Below are 14,490 nucleotides of genomic sequence, written 5' to 3' on the forward strand. Positions count from 1 at the left end.
CTCGACGGCAGCAGACGACGATGATGATAGCTGAGATATTCATTGGGAATGCGGTGGCGGAGCAGTGCAATGTGCCATTCTGAATTCGGTACGACGAAACGACGGAAATCTGCTTAGTGTCAACATTGGGATTATTTTTTTTCCCAGGAGGAAAGAGTGTGAACTAGATATCTACCAGTGCGGTTGGAACTCTTTGAAGTGAGCGTCTAAAAATACCATGGTAATGTGCAGAGCATTTTCCACTACTTCTTATTCTTCATTGGAATGGCGTTGACGCTCTGATGCACGAGCTTTTGCCTGCTCTCAACATAGAGCAGTTCCTAGGGATGCTGAATAAACTTCTAACTGGAAATGCACAGATAAAAATTCTGAATTTTAATTGTGATGTGAACATTCTTTCACGTAGACTTGTATTTCATTTCATGCAACCGAGCCACTTGCAAACAATGTTGTTTACAAAGATGGGCTTTTGTATACAATATTTGCTACATTGCATGAAATGTGTCAGAACTTTACATGATATATAATGTAAACGTATATGATATGTGACGCTCCATTTATGTGCATCATATTGAACAGAAATTTACACTAATTTTTCGAACTGTGTGGGCCATTTTTAGGAATTGCAGCTCATCAGCTCACTAATATCATAAGTCTAAACCATTCAGTCCGTCACTTATAGCGGAACATTTGAAAAAAGGACTCATCACTACTTCGCATTGCCGCAGGTCTCAATAGAGTGTTAAACTGTTATTCATCAAGTAAAACATCTAAAATATATACGAAAAGTAAATTCAATTCATTATTTTTCCATATATGCTGTTAAACGCTTAATTTATACCCATATTGTAGGTTATTTAACATTATTTTTATGCTATTTTGTAACCGGAAGTCGCCATATTGAATTTCAAAATGGCGTCAGACATGGGTTTTCAGTCCTAATAAGTCACCCCGATTCCAAAAAACCCATATTGTGAGGTATTTGACAGTATTTCCCAGTGTTTCTGTAACCGGATGTCACCATCTTGGATTTCGAAATGTTCGCGAGTTCTCTGATATTGTCTCCTACGGACATTTTTAGGACGGATCAAGAGCTGAAGATCGTCGTCTATTATAATTAAATTGAATTTAACTTCGCATTTTGGTACTGAGGCAGCTCTTGCTTCAACTCTAGAAGTAGTCAGAGATTCAAGAGCATAATTAATTTCATCTTTGGTTTGCAAAGGAATGTTTGGATCGAAGTTATATTCCATAAAGGTTCTATATTGCTCCCAATCAGCTCTATGGTAATTGAAAGTAGAGCTGTTGGGATTAGAAATTATTTCTTGGGAGATTTCAAAAGTTACTGGAAGGTGATCAGAACCGAAATCAGCATGGGTAACCAATTGGCTACAAAGTTGACATGAATCAGTTAAGACCAAATCAATAGTTGAGGGATTTCTTGCTGAAGAAAAGCATGTTAGACTGTTTGGATATTGAATAATGTAATAACCTGCAGAACAATCATCAAACAGAATATTACCATTAGAATTGCTTTGAGCATTATTCCATGAACGGTGTTTTGCATTAAAATCACCAATAATGAAGAATTTAGCCTTATGACGGTTAAGTTTCTGAAGGTCATTATTGAGAAAATTCTTTTGCTGGCCTACGCATTGGAATGGCAAATAGACAGCTATAAACGTTAGTTGTCCAAATTTTGTTTCAACAGAAACTCCCAAAGTTTCAAAAACTTTGGTTTCAAATGAAGAAAGAACTTTATGTTTGATTCGCCTATGAACAATGATGGCTCCACCGGCTCCATTAAGACGATCATTTCTATAAATGAACTAATTTGCGTCCCTTTTAACCTTATGCTCAGGTTTAAGGAACGTTTCAGTTATAACGGCAATATGCACGTTATGAAATTTCAAAAAGTTTAATAGCTCGTCTTCGTTATCATGGAGCATAAGGCTAGCTTTTTCTAAGGCCTTAAGGTTGTTTAGATCACTAGAGTTGAAGTGAACTAAATATAAATCATTAGACATCCCGTTGCGCGAATCGCCAGGACGCGATTTCATTTTCATTTTGATTACTTGGACTGGCACAACTCCAAGTAATTTTGTCAGTTCATCTTTGATCTGATCCAGGGATTCACCACTGGGTAGTCTTTTCATGACAACCTTGAACACACGTTCAGTTTTGGTGTCGTAAGTAAAAAATGTGTGCTACTTCTCAGTAAGATACTTGAGAAGACATTAAAATTCGTCCAAGGTCTCAGCCAATACACGGCATTCACCCCGACGTCCAATCTGTAGTGAAAACTTAACTTACACGAAGTTCAAAAGTTCCATGCGAAGAGCATGGAAATCGGAAGTGGTTATCACAATAAGGGGAATCTTTTCCTTCTTGGCGTTAAGCCGGGAAAGTTTACTAGATTTTTTCCTGGATGATGGATCATTCTCATCATCCGTGAGTAAATCAAATTGATTGCTCAAATTAATTTCATCAGATGGGAGATCAAGATATTGCCCTTTTCTTTTGTGTTTAGGCACCATGGCGGCAGTAAATATTTTATCCAAATCGACTTCCAAGCAGATTACTATAAGAATCTGAAGGATCGAAGAGGAATTTTCCAAATCGATATCCAAGAAGGATTACCTCGGGTAGGGTCCAAACAAGGATGGAAGAGGAATAAGAGTTGAACATGTTAGAAAAATTTACAGGTATATTGAACACTGAAAAGTGCTGTTCAAATTTGTTGTAGCTTTAGGTAGTAGTAACACAGGTGTTTTTTTTTTTTTTTTTTTTTATACTGGGGGGAATCTGCTCCCAGACACCTGAAAAGATAACTCAGGGTGTGGGGATGGGAGAAGTAGCTCTCCCGACCCACTAAACCTTACCCTGTGCTCTAGGCCCTTGCCCTCCCCGGAACCGCCCGAAAGCATTACGTCATGGGAGGGGGCCGGTTGCGCTATGGCGCATCACTAGGTGTTGTGTCCGACGTGACACTCGCTACTGCACAGTGAGCAGCTGTGCAGGGCCTTCCTCTTGTTTCTCGCTGTTCGTTGTTCGCCTGAGTTCTAGAGCAGACGTGATAGCCAGCCAACTGTCCAGGGCCCGTACAGGACAGATGTGACCGCTTACCAGCTGCGTGTGCTAAGCACTCTAAGAACCCGGCGTCACTCCTGCCTTTGCACAACGAGGGTTTGTGCAGGGCTTCTCAACCTCCTCTTGTTGTTCGCTGTTCGTTGTTCGCCTCGGTTCTAAGCAGACGTGATAGCCAGCCAACTGTCCAACAGGGTAGCTTAGGACAGATGTGACCGCTCACCAGCTGCTTGTGCTAAGCACTAAGAACCCGGCGTCACTCCTGTTTTTGCACAACGAGGGTTTGTGCAGGGCTTCTCTGCGGTAGTTCGTTTAGCCGCAATATCTCTCCCTTGGGTTCGATAATTAACGTTTCCAGGGCACACCACGAGGAGGCGAACTACTTCATGCCCCAAGTAACACAGGTGTGATAGTCATTGGTTGACATAGCATGCAGTCCCGCCTAGGCTCAACTTGTTTTATAAAGTCTACTACCCTGTTGGGATTGCTTTGCCAAATTTATAAGGGTTCTAATAGCCCTTTTCCAAAAATTTACATTCTACACAGCACTACTTTAGGGCACATTTTGCTGCCTGTAATTTAAAAAATTAATGCAAGGGCAAAATATTGAAAAGGGCATCCAAGGCAACAGATGTACTTTTCATTGCCCCTGTCATTGATATACAAGCAAATCTTTGCAGTTTTCCTAACTTCTTTTAAGCGGTTCCCGCATAAAAAATAAACATAAGAAGCGCCTAACCAAGCGCATTATCATCCCAACTTCATGTGGTATGGTCGTACCATCTATACTATCGTTAGTGTATGGTTCCCGTTTATTAGGGTCACTTCATTTATTTTGGGCCACCATATCAGTAAAGCATAGGTAATCCCTCCCCATGGACATGGAGGTTGACGGTACTGAAGCAAAGGGTTATGTTTAATTTCTTTATATTTGCAACGATGATGATTTCCTATAGTGACACATATCACCTTCTTATTGCTTCAGTATACCTCAAACGATTAATTCTTGGTTGTTAATAGAACTTCCTTGATGCAATCGGCTGCATTATGCAGACTGAGCAATTCTGATTATAGTATCAGATTTGTTCTGTATACAGGGGAACTGGGAGGGCTTATTAAAAACTTCTCACCAATAAAGTAATGATCTTCTTGTAAATTTTGCATATAATTTTATTAATATTTTATTTTATTTAAGCATATTATTTTTGTTACAGTCAATTTGCATTAGCATATGATACAAGAGATTTAATATTACTTGCTCGTTTTCGCGTAAAATAATCAATATTTATCTTACTTGTAATTACCTTTGAAAGTTTTTTTTTTCAAGTTTTTTTTTTTTGTGATCTGAAAATTTACCCAGTTTGGTTAGAAGTTTCGAAGCTAACGCATGTCCACAGGCCTAATAGAAAGATAGGCAGAACAAGTGTATCATTAAGAATGGTTGCATGCAGGGTTGCTTCCACTCACTTGCTATAGATGAGTGATTTTCGGAGTTTTGAATTCGTTAGATGTTGTAATGGAGATTTGTGCTGTTGGATGCGGGTGGAGATTGGAGGGCGGGTGTTTGACGCATAGAGCCTGTCAATTTCGCTTTCAGAGTGTCGCAGTCAGCGGTTTTATGATTCGTAGAATCGTTGATTTTGACTGCAAGTGGATTTGACGGGTTTTGTGTGTCGGACGCTTGCTTTTTGGCCTCTTCTTGTGTCTAATATGTGCAGAGTATCATTATAACGTCTAATGGTTTTGAGATTCCTGGTGGCGTGAAATATATTTGTGAGAATATCTTTTTGAGATTTTAGCAGTCACGTTTTGTTTGTAGTTTATATTTTATTTATTTCATGTAATTATCGTAAATAATAGTTATTCAAAGCGCTGTGGATTATAAGATGCTCGATGACCCTCGAGGGATCGATTTTGCTTACTGAGCAGAAAATCATGGATTTAACCCCAAGCTCTTCCACAGCACAATAAATCGCCACCATCATTTGTATATTTGATATTGAACATTAACCTCGGAAACTATTTGCATATCAAGCGAAAACGTAGTCCTGTATTGTCGCGAAGCGTTATGGTTCTGAGATGCTCGATGACCCTGGAGGGATCGTTTTTGTTTACTGAGCAGAAAATCATGGGTTTAATCCCAAGCTCTCCATCATGACTCTTAAAATTCATTATCACTAAACAAAATTAATATGTTCTTTCGATAGCCGGCTATCGAGAGATTAAATACACAACAAATAAACAATACATACTTTTGGTTGCATCGCCAACTTGAGGTGAATCCTAACCGAATACCCTACCCAACCCTCCAACTCCGTAGCACTTATGAGGGTGTCGCTAAGTCGGTGGCCTCTCGTTAAGTAAGTACTACATCAACATTTCCTTCCCTATCCCTAGTTATGGTAAAGATGGGCGTGGCCGGGAATAGCGACAGTCATGCTTCTGTTACTCTTGTTTAGATTGGAACCAATGTTTACTCCTCAGCATTATTCCTGAAAGTAGTCTTACTGAGAATTTCAGAAGAGACGTGAGTGTCGCTAGTATCCAATCTACGAAGTATATCATAACAACGCTAACGCTAACGCTAACGCTAACGCATATCAGTAAAGCATAGGTAATGTTTGGTCAAACTATTGCTGAATATACCCAGTATACCATATAACCCATAGCGCATTTCTAGTCTTAGTGATAACCTTATCGAGATGAGAGTTCCAATTTAGTTTCCGGTCCAAAATAACACCTAGGTATTTAGCCTCTTCCGTGAACCCCATCTAGAGTAGGCTGTACCAACATAACTTGTGTTCTTTTGGTGAAAGGTACTACGACAGTTTTAGAAGGGTTTACATTTAAGCCCTCTCTCCTACACCACTTGAATATCATATTGCGCGCAGTTTGTAATCGATTAGAAATAGTATTTTTATAGTTGAAGATGCTAATTTCAAATAACAGACTGTAGTGGTAATTTTTATACGATAGTGGTAATTTTTATACGAATATCTGTTGATCTAGGAGATGGCCAACTAACTATAATATCGATGATGGGTTTCCCTCAAGGGGGGGGGGTGGTTCTATCACCCTTATTGTGGTCTTTAGTAGTGGACGAACTCCTTCAACTTTGGCGGAGCAAGGTTTCGAGATGATTGGTTACGTAGATGATGTGGCCATTATGGTGCGTGGTAAATATAAAAATACTTTGACTATATGTTTTTAGTATTACTTCTACGTGAAGTCAACGATTTACATAGTTGAAGATGCTAATTTCAAATAACAGACTGTAGATGGAGTAGATGAAAGCATAGAGTTGATAGTTCCGTTAGAGTACGGCAGTGTGAAGATTGTATATATATATTAGACAAGCGAGCTAGGACAACTTTTAAGGAAGGTACAAATCGGTCGACGATGACAGGAGCACATATCGTGGTAGGGGTAAACAATAGTTGCAATTTCCAAACCTACGACTGGATGCCTTCCTTCGAATAACAATTGAAGTGCGGTAAAAAATCGGTAGAACTGTTTCAAACACACAGTTGGTACTTGAGCGGGTCGGTTTTCATCTCTTTTTGCCAGTGGTGGCGGGGGGACACCCCTCACCATCCCTCTCCAAAGGGGGAGTTTGGTAAAGAGAGATTAAAAAACCGATTTGTACCTTCCTTAAAAGTTGTCCTAGCTCGCTTGTCTAATATCTATATACAATCTTCACACTGCCGTACTCTAACGGAACTATCAACTCTATGCTTTCATCTACTCCATCTATCGTATAAAAATTACCACTACAGTCTGTTATTTGAAATTAGCATCTTCAACTATGTAAATCGTTGACTTCACGTAGAAGTAATACTAAAAACATATAGTCAAAGTATTTTTATATTTACCACGCACCATAATGGCCACATCATCTACGTAACCAATCATCTCGAAACCTTGCTCCGCCAAAGTTGAAGGAGTTCGTCCACTACTAAAGACCACAATAAGGGTGATAGAACCACCCCCCCCCCCCCTCCTTGAGGGAAACCCTTCATCGATATTATAGTTAGTTGGCCATCTCCTAGATCAACAGATATTTCTCGATTTGTGAGCATTGCCATTATCTAATTAATAAGGCAGTTATATAAGCACTTTGCTTTCATATATGACCGCATTGAGCTGTAGGATGCAGTGTCGAATGGACTTTAGATATCAAGAAAAGCAACCGCGGCTATTTTCTTGGATTTAAGCGATTTTTATATTTTATTAATTAGCGATGGTAGAGCCTATATCGTAGATTTAACTGATTGACTGATACCTCTGGACGTCGATACCATACGTCGCATGGGGAGGCAATTTGCTTTTCTGTCCAGGTCAATTCCTCTGGGTTGGCTTCTCTTTATCAAATGTTCCTCTAGGTTGAAGAGCTCCACTGAAACCACTTTTTCCGGCTTGTCTGTTAATATCTTACAGCTTTTCAAATCGTCACCGTTCACAAAGCATAGATTAAAGCAGCCTTTCTTGACGACAACTCTTCTTATTTTCTCAATGTTTGGTCAAGGGCTCAGCTTGTTTAGCACGTACTGTACTGTACACGTACTGTACTGTGTTGTTTGTTTCACATCCTTGATGTGCAGCAGGCATTAATAATGACAAGAAAAATGATAGATGTATCATTTTCCAGGATTCTTTCAAGTACTGGCTGTGTATGTGTAGACTAGACTAGACTGAATCGTTGCTGGGGAGCTTTTCTTGCACCACCAATGGAGAATATTCGAAAAATGTCTCATGCTCGTAACGTGAAAACCTACCCTAACTTCAAGATCGAATCCTGAACACTCTTCATCGGAACTTTCACCGTACTCGTTAATTTTTATCATTTCCAAAGCAGACATTGCGTAAGAACCCAGAAATAATTTCTTTGACACAGAGAAGAACGCGACAGATTTTATTTTCGACCGTATTAAAACAGCGAACGCCGACAGCAAACTAAAAGCGTCAAAGCATGCTGGGACTTATATGCGGTTACTTTGTGACATGGTACACAAAATAACCGCATGTCAGCCCCATCACTATTTTTTCTCTACAATGGATTGAATTTTTAATTAATTTCACTTAATAGTATTAAAAACATTATAAACGAAAAACCATCATACAACAAATCAGTCCGCATCGTGCTCTCTTGCCTGGCGGATCTATTTGCTTTTTGCTGAAGGAAGTGTTACTACTACCTATAGCTACAACAAATTTAAACAGCACTTTTTAGTGCTCAATATACCTGTATTTTTTTCTACCTGATTTGACTCTTATTCCTCTTCGATCTTGTTTGAATCCTACCTGTGGTAATCCTTCTTGGATATCGATTTGGAAAATTCCTCTTTGATCCTACAGATACTTATAGTAATCTGCTTGGAAGTCGATTTGGATAAAATATTTACTGCCGCCATGGCGACTAAATGTAAAAGAAAAGGGCAATCTCTTGATCTCCCTTCTGATGAAATTAATTTGAGTAATCAATTTGATTTGCTCACGGATGATGAGAATGATCCATCTTCCAGAAAAAATTCCATTAAACATTCCAATATTGTGTCACTCCAAGTAATCAAAATGAAAATGAAATCCCGTCCTGGCGATTCGCGCAACGGGATTTCTAATGATTTTTATTTAGTTCACTTCAAGTCTAGTGAACTAAACAACCTTAAGGCCTTAGAAAAAGCTAGCCTTATGCTCCATGTCCGAGTGAAGTGGGAACACTTCAGGAAGACTGGAGAAAATTTCCAAAACCTCACTCAGTGCCGTAAGTCCAGGGATGGGGTCACGGAACTAAAAATTGCTACATGCCAGCTAAATTCATGAATTTTGGTGATTCCTCTCACGCAAAGGACGACTGTCCTGTGAAGGAAGATCCTAAGAAATTTAAATGTTCAAATTGTGGTGAAAACCACAAATCCAATTTTTGGGAATGTAAGACTCGCAAAGCAATCCTACAATCTCGTTCTATGCGACAGGTAGGAAACGCTCCCCTTTCCCAAATAGATACAAATTCCTCTGCTGTTAACAACGGTCAGCGAGGAACAAATTCTACATTCGTAGGTACAAATATCACACCTGCTTCGAATTTTTCATCTATACCTACTCCCCTCGCAGCTAACATTGTTCAGCGAGTTAATGAAGTTACCTATGCTGCTATTGCACCGGGTAGAAATCAAAATACTAACCAACGTAATTCTAACGGAAATTTTGACAATTTTCACTTAGGAAGCATTACTGCTCCTAAAATGGAATTTTTACAGATATCATTAATTGAAATGATTACTGTTATGCTTAAATCTTACTCCATGTTTGATGGTATTCAAACTGGAGTAAAATTTCCGAACAATATTGTCATGATTTTGAAGTTCAGTAATGGATTTTAAAGTATTAAATATTTTAAATTGGAATGCTCGATCTCTTAAAAATAATGCAGACGAGCTTTTTAACTTTTTGAGACTTCATAGCGTGCATGTTTCCGTTATAACTGAAACGTTCCTCAAACCTGACCATAAGGTTAAAAGGGATGCACATTATTTTATTTATAGAAATGATCGTTTTGATAAAGCCTATGGTGGCGTTGCCATCATTTTTCATAGGCGAATCAAACATACAATTCTTTCTTCATTCAAAACCCAAGTTTTTGAAATTTTGGGCGTTTCTGTTAAAACAAAATTTTGACAACTTACATTTTATAGCAAAATAATTTTCTCAAGGGTGACCTTCAGAAACTTACCGGACATAGGTCTTAATTCTTCATTATTGGTGATTTTAATGAAAAAAACACTGCTTATGGAATAATGCTTAAAGCAATTCCAATGGTTATATTCTGTTTGATAATTGTTCTGCAGGTTATTATACTATTCAATATCCAAACAACCCAACATGCTTTTCTTCTACAAGTAATCCCTCAACTATTGATTTGGTCTTAACTGATTCATGTTAACTTTGTAGTCAATTGGTTACCCATGCTGACTTTGATTCTGATCACCTTCCAGTAACTTTTGAAATCTCCCAAGAAATAATTTCTAATCCCAACAGCTCTACTTTCAATTACCATAGAGCAGATTGCGAGCAATATCAAACATTTAATGATGATGTTAATTATGCTCTTGATTCTCTGACTACTTCAATAGTTGAAGCAAGAGATGCCTTAGTACCAAAATGCGAGGTTAAATTCGATTCAATTGTAATAGAAGAAGATCTCCAGCTCTTGATCCATCTTAAAAATGTCCATAGGAGTTAATATCAAAGATCAAGCGATCCTGCCTTGAAAGTTATCTGGCGGGATTTTCAAAAACAAATTAAAAAGCGATTCTATGCCCTGAGGAACAAAATTTTTGAAAAATTATGTTTCTTAATTAGACCCGAGTTCCAAACCTTTTTGGAAACTCACAAAAAAATTAAAAACCTCAAAAGCATATTCCAGCGCTTAAAGAAGGTGGTAAAATTTTGATCACAAATTTGGAAAAAGCTCAGAAACTTACTACGCAATTGTCGGCAGTTTGGGTCTTACTAGTCCTATTGAGAATCAGGTTGCTCGGGATTATCTGAATATTTTCTCTCGAGAAAGTATTTTTGATGATTCTTGGGGGACTGATTTGGACGAAGTAAGATCTATAACTTTAAAGTTTCATAATATGAAAGCTCCAGGTGATCATGGAATTTTCTATATACTAATCAAAAAATCTCCCAGAGGGTACCTTGTATTTCTTGGAAACATTATTTAACAGATACTTCCATTTGGCATACACTCCTGATATATGAAAAAAAATGCAATAGTTGTTCCAATTTTGAATCCGGATAAAAATCCAGCTGAAGCTTCTAGCTACCGTCCAATAAGTTTGCTTTCTTCAATAAGTAAAGATAATTTTAAATAAAATGCTGCTTCACACCAATACGAACTCAATTTTTGCAGATGAGCAGTTTGGATTTCGCCATGGGCATTCAACTTACTCATCAACTCTTAAGAGTTACCAATTTAATTCGTTCAAACAAATCTAAAGGCTACTCAACTGGAATTGCTATTCTAGACATAGAAAAAGCATTCGACAGTGTTTGCCATGAAGGTTTTATTGCTACATTGAAAAAGTTTAATTTTCCACTTTACATTATGAAATAAGTTCAAAATTATTTAACTGACAGAACTCTGCAGGTAAATTATCAAAATTCAAAATTGGGCCTATCTTGTATAACATTTTTACTTCAGACCTCCCTGATTTGCCTCAGGGTTGTCACAAATCGGTGTTCACTGATGACACAGGGATTTCCGCTAAAGGAGGTAGTCTTCGTGTTATTTGCAGCAGACTGCAGAGAAGTTTAGATATGTTCTCTTCTTATTTACAAAAATGGAAGATTTCTCCCAACGCTTCCAAAACTCAACTTATAATATTTCCACATAAGCCTAGAGCTTCCTTTTTTGGAACCTAGTTGTAGTCACATAGTCACTATGAACGGAGTTCCAGTTTCCTGGTCAAACAAGTGAAATATCTTGGATTAGTACTTGACCAAAAATAAACTTTTAAAGATCACATTGAGGGCATTCAAGCCAAATATAACAAATATATAAAATGTTTGTATCCTCTTATAAACAGGAAATCCAAACTTTGCCTGACAAATAAACTTTTAATATTTAAACAAGTTTTTAGACCGGCCATGCTTAACGCAAGTCTAGTTATTGCACTACCAGGAAAAAAGCACTTCAAAGGATTCAGAACAAGGTTTTTTTTTTTTTTTTCTTTATTTTTGTGATTTTTAGCCGTAGGCTAGTTCATCAACAAGGTTCTGAAGATGATTTTGAAGTTGCCTCCCTGGTACACTGCCCATAATCGCATATCAGATAGGAAATGGATATGAAATCAAGCAAAGATGGGACTGATATGCGATTATGGGTAGTACAGTACTACCGAGGTCCTCGAGCTCCTAGGTTAAAATAAAATGTTTATTTATTTTGAATTTGGAACAAAAAAAATAATACAACAAACATGTGAAACAGGCTGTGAAACGAATAAAATTATTTCACCTTCCAATGCTGTTTTCTCGGTTTGTTAGTTTTTCACATGGGACTGATATGCAATTCTAGGCAGTTTACCTCAACTCAACCATTGGTGACCAACAAGCTGAGATATATTAGCTTACCAACGTTTAAAATTAAATCAAAACTTCAGAACTAAATTTTATGATTGAACGTAAACTGAAAATTATTTGATTCAGCAGAAAAAAACATGATAAGTTAAAAAATTAACAAGTATTTGCTCAACGCACTTAATCCAAAATTCGGCCCCTGATCATTGCCCGTAACAAACAATTACGCAAAGTTGCATACAAATCTCAAAAGGTCGATTCAAAAATTGTTTTTACGCTATTTTGCCTAGAACTGCTTTAGTTGAGTGGTCCCCTGTTAGTCAAAATGTTCAAAATTTGAATTTGAATAATTTCCGACACACTATCGCAGATCACCTGCGCATGACCACAACGACAATGTCATCCGCGAGAAGAAAACCCTGGGATCAGAAAACTAAGTTTATGGTTATCAAATAAAGAGTTATCACTCTCACGGGAAGTCTGGGGGACCTTAGTTTCGAGTGTGAATAAGTAGATGCTAGTGCCGAAACCTTGGTGAAAATTACTGTTGTGTTGATCAGACGATTGGTGATTGATTGTTTGTACAGAGATGGTCAGTCAAGTGGAGGCAGTTCACTATCTTCTCCATGGGATCTACCAGGTTTGCCTGGGGAAAGGTTTGCTGTCGGTCCATATTTTGATATATCCGTGTAAAATCAGAATGCCATTTTTTTCAAACTTTGAAAGATCGCGTCAATAAGTGTAGATTGAATTTTCGTACAACCTGATGTAGACTCTACGACACATCTGGAATATCTTACGAAAGGACCAATTCGAGGATAATTTATATTTGTTAAAAAACATACCCATTAGACTGATGCAAAATTTGAAATTTTCGCTCCACAGTGCTAAAACGGTTCCAAATTGGGCCCTACAATCTGAACTACTTTAGTAAGAAACTGACTTGGCACAAACCATTTCAAGTTTATATGGGAATTACTATGGGAAAACTTATGTTTTTGTTCATATCTATGCTTTTAAAAATTATAGCAGTGGTTGTAGCAAGTTTTCTAAGCTAAGCTAGAACACAAGTGATTAACGATTCAAGTCACTAATGTCTTATAATTATGCTCATTCAACTGTTCAGCAGGTAACATTGGTGTTTCTGGTGCGAAGAATAGAGCAAAAATATCATGGCTACTATGTCACACTGCAGAATACAGTGTTGCCCACAGAACAGCTGCTTGATCATGCCATAAGATTATCAATCTCTTAAACAATTAATAAAAAAACTTATTTGACATTTGGCTAAAAAACGATATTGCGCAAAGTTGTAGCTTAGAAAATTGTCCGTAAGAATAGTTAAATAAATTTTCGAAAAAGCAATATGGAAAACGTGTTCAAGACAATGTACAAAAAGTTTGGTTTTCCCATAGTTATTTCCATATAAACTTCGAATAGTTTGTGCCAAGTCAGTTTCTTAGCAAATGAGTTTAAATTTTGGGAGGCTTATCGGGACCTGATTTGAAACCGTTTGAGCACTGTGGAGCGAAAATTTCAAATTTTGCATCAGTCTAATACCCATGCACATGCATTGCCCAATAAACAGTTTTAGCTGCAGACTAGCTTATACACTGAAACCTCCGTTTACGAAGTCTTTTTTTACGCAGTATTCAATTTACGTCCCTCTTTTTACGAAGTAAATCCCAAATAACGAGTTTTTTTTTGTGATCTTGGGAAACTGGGATAAACTGTGATATACCCCACAATATGGGTATTTTTGGAATCGGAGTGACGTTAAGGGACCAAAAATCGATGTCTGACGCCATTTTGAAATCAAAGATGGTGGCTTCCATTAACAGAAAAGCTTGGAAATTCTGTCATACACCCCACAAAATGGGTATTTTTGGAATTGGAGTGACGTGTAAGAACCGGAAATTTATGTCTGACACCATTTCGAAATCCAAGATGGTGGCTTCCGGTTACAAATACCACCACGTCACCCCTATTATTAAGATACCCATATTGTAGGTTATTTAAAATTATTTTTATGTTTTTATGTAACCGGAAGTCGCCATATTGAATTTCAAAATAGCGTCAGACATGGGTTTTCAGTCCTAATAAGTCACCCCGATTCCAAAAAACCCATATTGTGGGGTATTCGACAGTATTTTCCAGTGTTTCTGTAACCGGATGTCACCATCTTGGATTTTGAAATGACGTCAGACATGGAAATATCCATGTTGTTGTGTATTTAACGGTATTTTTCTGTTTTCATGTAACCGGAAGCCGCCATCTTGGATTTCAAAATGGCGTCAGACATTGATTTCCGGTCCCTACACGTCA

The sequence above is a fragment of the Ochlerotatus camptorhynchus genome, unplaced genomic scaffold (assembly GCF_037179485.1).
Source record: "Ochlerotatus camptorhynchus isolate MF236.1 unplaced genomic scaffold, CSIRO-AGI_Acam_v1.1 ptg000320l, whole genome shotgun sequence".
Taxonomy (NCBI): domain Eukaryota; kingdom Metazoa; phylum Arthropoda; class Insecta; order Diptera; family Culicidae; genus Ochlerotatus; species Ochlerotatus camptorhynchus.